Below are 13,734 nucleotides of genomic sequence, written 5' to 3'. Positions count from 1 at the left end.
TACGGTGAATTTTTATTTGGGTGTTTTTGGTGTAAAGTTAAAATCTTTGGAGTTGTAGTGCAAAGATTGAAAAAACACGATTTTCGGGCGCCATTTTGTTTATAGAAAAGTAGCACACTGTCTGTGGACTTTGCGTACCTATATTATTAATATATAGGATCATAAGATTCGATTCCAGCAATAAAATTGCTAATAAATAACTTTTCCCAAAAATTGCTTATTCTTCGATAATCTGCCCAGACTATTCTTGCAGTTCTCAAATTTAAATATTCTACTAAGAAAGAGCCATCCACATATATGTGAAGAATTGGTTGACAGCAAGCAGCGTGAGAACGATTCGTTAATACTTGAAGAAGTGGTTGATAGAACGGATCACGGGAATAACGTTTCTTCAATATCATTTGAAAAACCGGTTGAAAGAGAGAAGCGCGAGAAGGACGAATCTCTAATAATACAGAAACTCTTAAATTTTGATAGTAAACAAAAAAGTGAACATCAAGTGGAGAAGGAAAGTGAAAAGGGGCAACAGACAAGCAGCAGTTCTGTAGCTAAAAGGATATCATCTCTTGTTTTAGAAGAGAAGGTAATACCTCAATTAAATTACGATCATCATCATCATTCAACCCGGATCTATCCACTGCTGGATATAGGTCTCCCTCAGTATTTTCCATGCATTTCTGTTTTGTGCTGTTTGCATCCAATTTTTGTCGATCCGTTTTATTTCTTCAGACCATCTGGTTGGCGGACGACCTCTACTTCGATATGCTTCTTGTATTGGTCTCCAGTGTATTATTTGCTGTCTCCATCTGTTATCCGACATTCTAGCTATGTGTCCAGCCCAGTTCCACTTTAGTATGGCATCCGTCACTCCTCTTCTCCGTTTTATCTCCCTGTTCGTAATTCGATTCCTACGAGAAATGCCTAACATTGAGGCTCCATTCCATGGCTTTAAATTACGATATAAGCAGTATAATATGGCGTCCAAAACAATTTGGTACTTTACGTTTTCCTAAACTCCAATAATTGTCAACTAACAATCTGTGAGAAAGCCTATAACGTAAGGAAAGAAGCAGAATTGATTTTAATCCATTAGACATGACATACCCTGGTAAGTTTGTTTTGTCGTTTACGGCTCGTAAGACGGTTTTTTGTGTCCAACAAAATAAACCAAACTCAGCTGCATGTATAAAAAGCCTATCTGACAAGTCGTAAATGACGAAATAACTTGGTCACAAGATTTTGTGTCTAATAAGTTAAAATCAATTATGATTATTTTTTTAATGTTACTTTACTTAAATCTTTCCTATTTCTTTTAACGTGTTCGATTCATTGTACATTTTTTTAGCCACTTGTTGAAAAAACGTTGAGGAAAAATTACAAAGATCCAAGGGATTTTTGCTTCTATTGCGAAAAGGATGTACAATCTCATTTTGCTAGACATATTTCTAAATGGCACTCAGAAGAAATTGAGGTAGTTAAAATATTATGTCATAAAGTTAATTTGAAAGAGAGACGATTGGCTTTATCAAACTAAGGAAGGGAAATTTTATCAGAAATCGGGCAGACGCCGCGTTAAGACCTGTTAAAGGAAAAACCTTACGGATAAGTTGTCAAGTGCAGATAAATATCTACCGTGCAAGTATTGTTTGGGATACTATAATAAAAAATGTTTACTTAGGCATACCAAAATTTGTCCGTCTAATAATTATGATAAGGTTAGTAATAGAAGACAAACGTCCCAAAGCGACGGACAAACTACTTTGTTTCTACACCATTTTCTTAAACATGACGATTTATTAAAATCAAAAAAAATTTCAGGATGCACGCAGATGACATAAATATTATTGCCAAAAAAAATCCCTTAATTTGTCAGTATACATATTTGTACATAAAAGGCCGTCAAAGTAAAGGCAATATGGATTTGGTAAGAAAGAATATGCGAAGACTTGAAAAACTCTTACACTTTGCATTGCAAAGTTGGCAAGACTACAAAATCCAGAGATTAAGAAACTTATAGGTATTCTTCGCCTAAAGTATTTTCAACTAATAATTTCTGGAGTTAATAAACTGGCAAAATATAATCCAGAAACAGAAAATTATGAGTCACCAACGTTGGCCATAAATTTTGGGACACTTATAAAAAAATCTTGCGACTTAGCAGATATTAATCTTGTTCAGATTGAGGACACAAGCGATGAGAGAAAAGACCTTAAAATATTACAAAATCTTATAGAATCCCAATGGTGCAATGAAATTTCTGCACAAGCATGTACCAGTTTCAATCAGAATAAATGGAACAAGGAAGAACTTCTGCCGCTTACTAACGACCTCAAGAAACTTAACATTTTTTTGCAAACAACTGCAGAAGAATTATTTGACAAATTGAAATCAGATGAGTATGATTTTAAGACTTATAATTCATTAAAAGACACACTGTATGCGCAAGTCATTCTTCTTAACAGACTAAGACCAGCAGAGATGGCTCAGCTAAAGATCCAAACGTTTAAATGTATTAATTTAGGGGGTGAAAATGCTCCGAATTCGAAAAATGTTTAACTCAAGCTGAAAAATGTTTATTAAAAACTTACAGTCGTTTAGTTATAAGAGGTAAGCGTGGAAGAGAAGTAGCCATGTTGTTATCACTATCAATGAAAATGCATTTCGATTATATTTTACACTGTAGAAATAACTTTGTAATTGAAAGTGACTTTGTATTTCACACCACTGGAAGAGGATTTGTTGATGGAACTAAAATTATTCATAAATATGCCAAGAAATGTCAGTTGGAGAGACCTGCGAGTATAACAGCAACAAAACTTCGAAAGCATTTGGCCACCATTACTCAACTTCTCCAATTTTACAATAATCATAAGGAGCAATTAAGCAAATTCATGGGACACACATTACAAACGCATTGCAATTATTATCGTTTGTCTGAAAAAGTATATATCAAACTGCTAAAATTTCTAAACTTTTACTTTTAATGATGGAAGGAGCTGAAAAATACAAAGGTAAAACTTTAGACGAAATTGACATTAACTTACCTCCTCTCTCTGACGCACAAGGTGAAGAAATGGAAAATATATATTGGATGATAATCTAAACGCCGATTACCAGATTCCATCTACTTCAGCTAACTTAAATAATAATAAAGAACCACCAAAAAAAAGGGCCACTTAAAAAAGAAAATCTTTATTGATAGGAGACAACCATGGACAAAGCAACAAAAAAGCATTATCGCAGAATATTTTTCCGACCATATTAAAAACAGAAAGCCTCCCGTTGAGGTAGAAGTGCATCAACTTATTAGAGTGTCGAGGTATTTAAAGAAAGAAAATGCACAAGTATCAAAGCTATCGTTTATAATATATGTATAAAGGAAAACATTAAATATTAAACACTATTTTTCAAATATTTTTTAGTTGATGTTTATTTTTTTTTCACTATTTTGAAAGACATTATTGTTTTATTTTTGATCTGTATCACATTATTCTTACGCTTGCAGGCAATTGAAATTGCCATTACTTAAGCTATAATCAATAATAAAATCAAGTAATGTACAAATGTACCTACTTTTGATAATAAATTATTGTACCGAATACTTTCCTGATTTATTCCTTTTTTGTTAATCTGCATAAATTGCTGTCAACATAGGTACGTCATATTTTTGAAATTCATTTCATTATAAGAACTGGAACCTGGAACGTATAGTTTATAGTAATATGATGCTGCCATCGCTGTTAATTCGGTGGGACATAATATCGTTTTGCAATATTATGATGGGTTCGCCTTCTTTATGATATTCATTATGTGGGACGGATCTTTTGCAGTAATGTGATACCTTCGCCGACAAGTTTGTTACTGTTTAAAACCCTTTTTTAACTAATGAGTTTTAAATAGGTATTATTTTTAAATACTATGTAACGTTACTATGCAATCCACTATGTATTTAATTTTTTTGCATTTTTAAACATTTGTTGTTGTTGAGATACAATCAAAACTTACGCCAACGAGTTTATCATTGTGTTTGATAAAAGAGGTTGCTTTAATTTCTTATATATAATATTTTATTACAATCAGTTTAATAGTTTGTTTTTTTGAGATATTTATAATTTGCAATTTTTTAAAGCCTGTATGTTTATTATTTTGAAAAATAAACTAACTAAATAAATTACTGCTGTCATTACTCCACAGGCGAGTGTTCTTTTAATCTGAGATCCCAATCCCAGGGACCACCATTATAAGAGACTAAGTTTTATTCAATTTATTCTTCTCCGGAAAATAAATAAACAGAGGGGTTTGTCTATTTGTTCACTTAATGAACAATACAAATAATTTACTAGATAAATTGTAACTATCCAAAAAGGTGTAAACTTATGCATATGTAAAAGATAATTCTTGCATTTCTTTTGTTAATTTTTATTTTGACTACTTACTGAAGCCATACGAAAAATTCCCTAAGAATCCCATTTCACTAAAAACTGGCAACATCTATTAGGCTCAGGTTTGTATATATACACATATGTTTGGGTTCAGAATTGACTGAAATAACAAGGGGATCAGGATTATGTCAATAATATGTAAAATCCCTATTTATATATCTTTAAAAATATTAAACATTTCTTTTGTATATATACATTTTTGAACTCCCCGCTAGAATTAATGAATATAAGCGTACCGTGGGCAACTCTAAATACTCTAGATATAGGAGGTTCAGGATTGTACGGTTTTCCAGATGGTTCAGGTATGATATAAAGATGTATATATATATATATATATATATATATACATATATATATATATATACATATATATATATATATATATATATATATATATATATATATATTATCATTATGTAAAAATTTCAACTCTTAATATTTATAAACAATATATATATGTGATTTTTCAAAAAAGAAAAGTATAACTTGATTATTATTGGTCCTAGGAAGTTGGTTTTTATTTTTTAATGCGTGTTTTTTTACCAGCTTTTTGATACAATGAATTATAATTATTTATCAGAAAAAATAACAAAGATATTCTAATTGTTTATAAGGCAAAAATCACCATTTCTTAGCGACTTGTTTAACAACATTTAAAAAACAAATATATTCTTTTTTTTTAACTTTCTTAGTACTTTGAGTCTTTAAGAACTCATTGCACTTTGCCAAAAAGCTCCGAAAATATTCCTAGGGCAACAATGATTGTTTAAACATTCGATGTCTGGGATAAACATTTAACATAACTCGTAAACTAACAAATAGATCTTCTTGAAATTTTTGACACTAATCTTCTTCTTCAGGTGCCATCTCCGCGACGGAGGTCGGCAATCATCATAGCTATTCGGACCTTGGAGACGGCTGCTCTGAAAAGTTCGTTTGATGTACATCCGTACCATTCTTTCAGGTTGCGCAGCCACGATATTCTGCGTCTCCCTATGCTTCTTTTTCCTTGAATCTTGACACTAATAAAGGCACTTAATTGCCTCATGATCAAGGTATAATAAGTTCCTTACAGCCTTTTTGGTAAAAGTTATTAACAGTTAGAAAATAGTGCAAAAAACGTGTTTTTTTGCAATTATCTCGGTTAATTCTTTATGGATTTTACCTTATAAAAATTCAAATTAATCGCTTTTTTATGATACACAACTTTAGTAAAACAACTTTTGCTGTAAACATGATATGAAAAATGCTATAGGCAAAAAACCATATTTTCTGACTTTGGCCTTTTTTATAAAAAAATGAGGTCGATTTACGAGTACCTCAGTATGTATTTTTAATTAACTATATCCATCCTACCATTTAGCACCTTCAAATACCTGTATTGATTTTTACCCTGAAATCGCTCATATTTATTTTTCTACCCTGGTCTAAATGTAATGGGCATAAAGATCAGAACACGACGGGGTACTAACAACGGAAAGACTGGTAACAGAATTGCACCCTGGGAAAAAAGACTGCTCGGAAAGATTGAATTACTGCGTAGGGATATTGGTATAGTCACAGAATTCATATGAGGTATAACAAGTAGAAAAGTCATTAGGAGAGCTGAAGAAATAATGCTGAGTACTGCAAGACACTCAAGATATGATCCAGAAAACAACACAGCCCATCAGTGTCTGGATACATTAAAACAAAAACTCTGGACGACTAAGGAGGTGCAAAGTTAGTAACAACCGCAAAAGCGACAATGCTCTTTTTGAAAGTTCTGAGAAAACGTTCTATCGAAAACTCAATTCCACTGTAGAACGTGTCGAAAAGACTTACCCAAGCCAAGAAGAAATTCATGAGTTTTGGGGAAATCAACTTTCCACACCAGCTGCTCTTAACAACAATGCTGGATGGATAGAAGATACGACACAGAACTGCCAACACTACATTACTACCCTTTACGAACCCTTCACTACCGAAGAAGTCTCAAATATCATTAAAGAGCTTCATAACTGGAAATCTCCTGGACCAGACGGAGTTCAAAATTTTTGGCTCAAGAAGTTTTGGAGTGTTCATGAATACTTATCAACACTAATTAATCATGTTATTTCTAATCCGCAGGATATACCATCATTCCTAACTCAGGGAACCACTTATTTAATACCGAAAGATCAAAATAACACCCAAGATCCAGCCAAATACCGCCCAATTACTTGTCTTCCAACTTTATATAAATTGGTCACATCCTGTGTAGCCCGGCGTATCTACCAACACTGTGCTCTGAACAATATCATAGAGCCTCAACAGAAAGGATGCGCTAAGGGTTCCATGGGTTACAAAGAACAACTCATCATCGACTCAGTCATTTCTAACCAGGCATATTCCAAAAAGAGGAATAGTTTTACTGCCTTCATCGAGTACAAGAAGGCCTTTGATTCGGTGCCACATGAATGGCTTATAGATATATTGAGAATATATAAAGTCGATGATAAAATATAGTGACCTTTTTAGAGCATATAATAACAGAGTGGAAAACTAGAATTCATCTTCAAATACCTGGTGAAAATAACATCGAAACTGAAAATATCGCAATCAGCCGGGACCTGCTTCAAGGAGATTCCTTGAGTCCTCTGTGGTTCTGTCTAGATATGAACCCACTATCTCAGCTATTGAACTCCAGAGACGCAGGTTTTAGCATCAAAAATATCAACAATGTGTTGGCGAAGCTTAATCATTTATTGTACATGGATGATTTGAAATTAATGGCTTCCACTCGAAACCAACTCGATGAGATGCTAAAAACTGTAGAAACTTTTTCTAATGATATTAGTATATCCATTTCGGACTAGACAAGTGCCGTATTTTAAATATAGTCAGAGGAAAAGTGCAGTCCGGAGGATTCGATATGCAAAATGACCAGAACATCGAGGCCATGGGTGAAAACGATATGTATAAATATCTTGGAGTAAAGCAAGCGCGGAAAATTGATCATAAACAAATGAAAAGAGAGATAACTACTGAGTTTATACGAAGGGTAAAACAGCTGCTTCGCTCACACCTTAACAGTAGAAATTTGTTTAAGGCACTAAACACCTATGCATGTTAAGCGCTTAGCTACTCATTTGGCATCACCCCAAACACCATCCCAAAAGTGCAGTAGAAAGAACGACATTACCACGGAATTTAGGAGGAAGAGGACTTATGGATATAGGTGAGCAATTAGACAAACAAATTGCTAACTTAAGAACTTATTTTCAGATGCAGTCTGAGACATCTACTCTACATCGCGCTATCTGCGCAATAGATGACACAACACCGATCAAACTGAGGGAACCAGAAATGCGCATAAACCACCTCACTAAAGACGAAAAAATGCGCACCTGGATGGGTAAACCTCTGCACGGGCGACATCCCAATGAGGTCAGCCAAGACTATGTCGACAATACAGCGTCGAACTATTGGTTGACATCAGGAAAGATGTTCCCTGAAACGGAGGGTTCATTACTGGCCATGCAGGATCAGGTTATACCAACCAGAAATTACCTGACATATATCGTCAAAGACCCTCAGGATCAAAACGATAGATGCCGATATGAATGTCAACCCCAAGAAACTATCCAACATATTACAGGGGGCTGTCAGGCATTTGCTGCAACTGAATACAAGGTACGGCGTGACTCAGTTGGAAATATCATTCATCAAGAGCTAGCTATCAAACTGGGACTTCTCCAAACGGACCATCTCCCATATTATCAATACGTCCCTGAGAGTATGCTTGAGGATAGCAACTACAAGCTATACTGGGACCGCACAATGCTCACAGACCAAACAGTGGCACATAATAGGCCAGATCTCGTACTAGTTAATAAATTAACAAGACAAACAACACTAATTGATGTGGCGATACCTAACAACAATAATCTACGTAGTAAATTTACTGAAAAGATCGCCAAGTACAGAGATCTGGAAATTCAAATACGGAGACAATGGAGAATTCAAAGTACCCAGACAATACCGATTATCATGTCTACTACTGGAGTCATTCCGAAGACCCTCCTCGAAAGCATAAAAAAGTTGGGTCTGAATGAACATCTTTATAAGACCATGCAGAAAGCTGTACTACTCGCGACGGCCAGAACTGCATACCAAGTCACCTATGGGTCGACAACATGGAAAATGTCTTACCAGAGCTCAATCCTTTTGATACCGTAGGTATCTGGGATGAGTCAATTTTCCCCTTAGAGGGAGTGTGAGCCGTATGGCTAAATCTGGATAATAATAATAATAATAAGAGCTCAATCCTTTTGATACCGTAGGTATCTGGGATGAGTCAATTTTCCCCTTAGAGGGAGTGTGAGCCGTATGGCTAAATCTGGATCATAATAACTCCCCTGTGGGAGTTTTTGTCGGTTCTTCTATCAGACGCGGCTCCCTGCGAATGGGGATGCTTTCTGGGTAATCGTAGCGCCAATGCCCAGAGGGTAGCAGGGATACTTGCCGTGGAACAAAAACTGTCACCTGGCAGTAGGTATAAAATGCACACCCATTAATATGGAGAATATTGATTTATGTTTAGGATCGCTGCCTGGGGATCGCCAGGGCACGTCTGGAGCCGGCGCTGGACGTGACAGCATGCGGGATGTCGGTGGCAGGGTGTTGAGGAGGCGGGCCCCTGTCATACAATCAGCTACAGCCCAACCACAACCACAAGCGAGCCAAACAACAACAAGAGCTCCACCCGCCGAAGGTGCTGCGCTGGAACAGCAGCCGGCGCTCACTCAAGCGGGACGACCGAGACAGCGCACGAAATGGACTGTGTCCATTAATGAAAATATTTTGCGCTTCTACTACAAGGTGACAAACGTCGGTCAAGAAACAATCGGCTACCGATAACAGCTGTATGCCGAATTTTGCAGGACGTACCCAGATATTCAAGTATCGGAGCAACGAGTATCAGACCAATACCGGGTAATTCTAAGAAACAACCTGATCCCAGAGACCAGACGCAATGCCATCAGAAGCGAAGTCGAACGGGAGATTCATATCCAGGGGCTAATTTTATATCAAGTCCCTAATTAGATCGGTGATGAGCAGATGCCTAAGCTTCCCATCCCAGAAACTCAACCTGATGATACACAGTAGGAAAACAACGAGTTGCGCGATAGTCTAGCAAACGAAATGGCTCGTGCCGTACAAGAGTTTAATGGAACAAGCCCACTTGGCAGACCACCGCTACCACGAATAAACTCTTGTAAGAAACTAGGTGCGCTGTTACAAATTGTGAACACTGAAGTCCTACCCAACTATGTCGTAGAATCTCAGACGTTAGAATATTTGCATATGCTAATCTACTGTGCAGCAACAGCAATGGCAGCTAATCTGAAAAGCTCAACGTAGGTGGCGCTCGTGTAGTTGGAGGTCACCTCAACTTACGTCAACACTTCAAATCAATCTATTTCTAAGTAAAATATTGCATATTTGTTTCGCTGTGTGAATTAAACTTAAGAGCATAAAATCCCTCAATGTTGTTCTGTGTATTTGTGCTCATCAAGAACATCAGGACACAGGTTTCCCAAAGATATTCTGATGAGAAAAAGTGGATTGTAGCAATAAGAAGCGATAAATATGTGCTGAAAATAAATGCACGTATCTGCAATAAAAAATTTGTTGAAACAGATTACGTATTGCCCCTAGATTCGACTGTAAAAAATATAATTCTTCACTATAAAATTCAGATCAAAATTTATTATAAACCATTATAAACGCACGAATTAAGACATGCAATTTTATATACATTCACACTGTTGTTACATCTACAATCGCTTTTTATGAAGTGACAATATAAAAAAATTATATTTGAAATAATAATATAGAAAAATATGAAATAATAATTTGAACTAATTCTCAAGTTCTCAATATTTTTTAGTGACTAAAACATAACTTGACAAAACCTAACCTAGCGTCATCGAAAATAATATAAAAACAAGTTAATAACTGAAAATTTAAGTGACATATTACCTTTAAAATATGCTTTAAAATTACTTAAACATAACCTGATCAAACCTAACCTAATCAAAAATAATATAAACAAGTTACTAACTGAAAATTAAAGTGACCTAGTACCATTCAAATATTCTTTAATGACTAAAACCTGATCAAACCTAACCCTATTTTTTTCTAATTTCACCTTAAATTTAAGGTCGCCTTTCACCTAGACGAACACCCAAATAATTATACTTAATTAAATAACCACATTCTATATTTCTATAAGGAATTATAATTTTTTTTTAAATAAGGCAACATTGCAGAATCAACTGCGCTCAACCCATGCTTAAACCAAATTTACCCCAAATGATATATCACAAATATCACATTTTTAAATGAGATAAACACAAAAATTAATGCTGAGTAAGGCTGAGTAATGCTGAGTAAGAATTGATAAAAAAGTAAGGCAGATATCATATACACACTAGACTCGTGGGGGGAGTGAGTCAATACCAAATAAATACCCTCAGATCTATACCCTCTGAGCTATAGAAATCAAACATTGAGATGATGATTAATATAGTTTATCATTCGATAAGGGCTTCCTTTTTTCCAGTAACTCTCGCATTCCTTCTCCTCAATTCGTTTTTCAACGCACAAACAGCCCAAGATCCGTATTTTTCGGCCATAATTTATTATTTGTTAAATCGTAATCAAAATCACCATATACAAACTTGACGAATTGTCAAAACGTTGGCCTCCAACTACACTAGCGCCGCCAAGCGGAATCAAATGCGTACATAGCTGCCATTGTTAATGTAATGGGCGTTAAAATCAGAACACGACGGGGTACTAATAACGAAAGAACTGGTAACAGAATTGCACCCTGGGAAAAAAGACTGCTCGGAAAGATTGAATTACTACGTAGGGATATTGGTATAGTCACAGAATACATACGAGGTGTAACAAGCAGAAAAGTCATCAGAAGAGCTGAAGAAATATGATATGTGTAATAAGAAAATGAGTACCGCAAGACACTCAAGATATGATCCAGAAAACAACACAGCCCATCAGTGTCTGGACACATTAAAACAAAAACTCTCCGTTTATTCAAGACGACTAAGGAGGTACAAAGTTAGTAACAACCGCAAAAGCGACAATGCTCTTTTTGAGAGTTCTGAGAAGGCGTTCTATCGAAAACTCAATTCCACTGTAGAACGTGTCGATAAGACTTACCCAGATTCTAGTTTTAGCTCTCGTGTGAGTCGGACGTGTCAATAGCCGGTGCTGACGAGTAATAAAAACGCTTTACTAATACGAATAATAAGTATCGATAATTATTCAAATAATATATAGACTAATAACTCGCGTTTTTGTTTCTATTTTTTAATTAAATGAGTGCGGACACGGGCGGTAAACCGCCCCCTGAACCTGATGGATCTCCCAATACCACCCTTAGTAGTCCAGATGTTGAAATGGAATCCCCTAGCAATTTTAAAGGTTTTAGTAAGGCTGAACTCAACCAAACTGTAAGTACTTCCGATCCTATTAAATCTAACGTACATACTGTAAGTACTTCCGATCCTATTAAATCTAACGATGACAAACCATAAATGACCGTGGACCGTTCCATATATATGTTGAAAATAAAGATAGCGATCTTAAAGGTAAACTTAATGCATTAAAAATGGGTGACATTATTCTTACAAAATTCCCAGAATTAGATAATAAAATAATTAGTATCGATACAATTGGCAGAAATAAATTAAGAATTAAATTTACGGATTCTAAAAACGCTAATTACCTTATCGACAAGAAAGACGATCCGGTTTTTGTTAAAAACAATTTGGATGTTTATATACCTAAATTTATTATTATTAGACAAGGTGTTATACGGGATGTCTCAACAGAATTCTCCGATGAATATCTTAAAAATAAAATTAAAAAATTCGAAATAAATTCTAATTTTGAGGTAGTAAACGTTTCTAGAATAAATAGAAAAACGGTTAACGATGATAAAATAAATTATGTTCCTACTAAATCGTGTGTAGTAAGCTTTAAAACACAAGTACTTCCAAAATACGTTACTATAAATAAGGTGTTGAAAGAAATTGAACCATATCAACAAAAAGTCCTGCTTTGTTTCAACTGTTTGCGATTTGGCCACCAGGGAAAGCATTGTAGGAGTAACCCCCGTTGTAACAATTGCCAGAAAGACCATAATACAAAAGAGTGTCAGGAAACAACATTAACCCCAAAATGTTTTAGTTGTATGGGAGACCACTTCACAACAAATCTTAAGTCATGTCCAGAATTCAAAAGACAGAAATTAATTAAAGAATGCATGCCTAATAGTAATATTAATTACCATGATGCCAACAAACAAATTCCCCGCAAATCTTATGCAGACGTAACATCAAATAACATTATTAAAGATTCTCATCAACAAAATTTGCCTTCTAATTACACTCTTGTTAACCAAAGTTTAAATAGCTCTTCTGTTACTCGTCCATTCACATTTTCGGCCAATAGTAATCATAATAAATATACAGTCGTCAAATCTTCTAAAGGTAGCAAAAGGCAGAGACCAAATAGTCCTGTCTTAACACAGTCAGATCCAGAATACACATTTAACTTTAGACAATCAGGAACTAATATTCCAATTATAAATAGTCCTTCATATAAAAATAATTTAAATTCAAATTCTCAAACGCTACAAACAGAGTCAAACTCTGATATTTTAGATATAATTTTTACTATTGTTACCGAACTTTTTAAAAATTTTAGGGAAACTAATAATCCCAATGTTACTAAACAAGACTTACAGCAAATATTAATTAGTAAACAATTATTAAACGTGCATAATATACCAACTACTTCGTCGTCTTCTCAGCTATAAACAAACTCAACATTTTACAGTGGAACTGCAGATCTGCAGTTGGCAATAAAGAAAACTTAGAATATCTCTTAAATACAACAGAAACTACCATAGCAGCTTTGTCAGAGACTTGGTTCAAACAGGAAAGGTTTTATAACTTCCAAGGTTATAATATTGTTCGGTCAGATCGTATGGATGGTTACGGTGGGGTAGCCATACTAGTAAAATCCAATAGATTATTTTCAGAAGTCGTAGTACAGAAACCAGCAAGAATGATGTGTACATGCATCGAAGTGAAACTTCTACCTAATAACAAAGCAGTGTACATATTGTCAATATACATTAAACCAAAGACTCGGATAGAAGTAAGAGAATGGATACAATTTTTCGAAAACTTACCACGACCTTTTATAATTGCTGGAGATTTCAACGCTCATCATC

At 35.0% G+C, this 13,734-nt stretch overlaps 1 protein-coding gene across 4 annotated transcripts in view; it reads right to left on the bottom strand.

Annotated features, from left to right (window-relative positions):
* LOC126882104 (zinc finger protein 239-like) overlaps window positions 1-13,734 on the bottom strand; it is a 103,270-nt gene that overhangs the window by 64,684 nt on the left and 24,852 nt on the right. The gene's annotated exons all lie outside the window — the stretch shown is intronic.

The sequence above is a fragment of the Diabrotica virgifera genome, chromosome 3, assembly GCF_917563875.1.
Source record: "Diabrotica virgifera virgifera chromosome 3, PGI_DIABVI_V3a".
Lineage (NCBI taxonomy): Eukaryota > Metazoa > Arthropoda > Insecta > Coleoptera > Chrysomelidae > Diabrotica > Diabrotica virgifera.
Note: the sequence above shows the minus strand (reverse complement) of the source record. Positions and strands in the feature narration are given on the sequence as shown.